At 48.2% G+C, this 1,252-nt stretch overlaps 1 non-coding gene across 1 annotated transcript; it reads right to left on the reverse strand.

Moving 5' to 3' along the window:
* Window positions 1-387: 387 nt before the first annotated feature.
* Window positions 388-462, reverse strand: Trnas-cga. Its single transcript has one exon. It is a non-coding gene; the product is annotated as a tRNA-Ser (tRNA).
* Between the last annotated feature and the right edge of the window lie 790 nt (window positions 463-1,252).

Genomic DNA, 1,252 nt, shown 5'->3' on the forward strand with positions numbered 1-1,252 from the left:
ATGAATTGGGCTGAATGAGTTAGTAAGAATAGGCAAGTGGGAGTGAATCAGTATGAGAGACTTAAACTGATGCATTAGTGTGTGTGAACAAGTTACAGCTAGGGGAGCTGATGAGTGTGAGAGGCGAGTTTGATGCTAAAAAGTGAACAAATATGTTCGTATGCCAAAATTTTTGGGGAAATTCTTAAAGGTGCCGAGAGAGGTAGATGAGGCAGTTGGTACCCCACTTTCCGGTCACAGTACTTTAAACGGGAGCATATACGCCTATTTCGTGCTCCGATGGGAACATTTTTCAGCTTGTGGTGTAATATTTGCAAAGTGGAATGAAATTTTCACTCTACAGCGGAGTGTGCGCTGATATAAAATTTCCTGGCAGATTAAAACTGTGTGCCGGACCGAGACTCGAACTCGGGACCTTTGCCTTTCGCGGGCAAGCGCTCTACCAACTGAGCTACCCAAGCACGACGCACGCCCCGTCCTCACAGCTTTAATTCCGCCAGTACCTTGCCTCCTACCTTCCAAACTTCGCAGAAGCTCTCCTGCGAACCTTGCAGAACTAGCACTCCTGAAAGAAAGGATATTGCGGAGACATGGCTTAGCTACAGTCTGGGCGTTCGAGTCTCGCTTCGAGTCTCGGTCCGGCACACAGTTTTAATCTGCCAGGAAGTTTCATATCAGCGTACACTCCGCTGTAGAGTGAAAATTTCTTTCTAGAAATAACTCCCAGGCTGTGGCTAAGCCATGTCTCCGCAATATCCTTTCTTTGAGGAGTGCTAGTTCTGCAAGGTTCGCAGGAGAGCTTCTGTGAAGTTTGGAAGGTAGGAGGCGAGGTACTGGCAGAATTAAAGCTGTGACGAGGGGGCGTGAGTCGTGCTTGGGTGGCTCAGTTGCTAGAGCACTTTCCCCCGAAAGGCAAGGGTCCAGAGTTGGAGTCTCGGTCCGGCACACAGATTTAATCTGCCAGGAAGTTTCATTTACAAAGTATATTATTCTGATTAAAAAGCAGGTTTCATCTAAAGTCGTCGCGGCAGTGTAAACAGCGAGCAAAGCGTAGTGTAGCCTCGGTCGCCCGTCGGCCGTGAAACAGAAGGGATGTGTCTTGCTCGTCGCTTGTATTTAGAGGGCTGTGCAGATAAGATGGCAGGGACGTGATACTTCCACCAGCTGTTAATGTATGGAGCTACTGCCGATTGTAAGGCCTTTGTCAATTACGATGGACTCTTCGGTGAGGACTGAAATGAACACAGTACTC

The sequence above is a fragment of the Schistocerca americana genome, chromosome 5 (assembly GCF_021461395.2).
Source record: "Schistocerca americana isolate TAMUIC-IGC-003095 chromosome 5, iqSchAmer2.1, whole genome shotgun sequence".
In the NCBI taxonomy this organism is placed as follows: domain Eukaryota; kingdom Metazoa; phylum Arthropoda; class Insecta; order Orthoptera; family Acrididae; genus Schistocerca; species Schistocerca americana.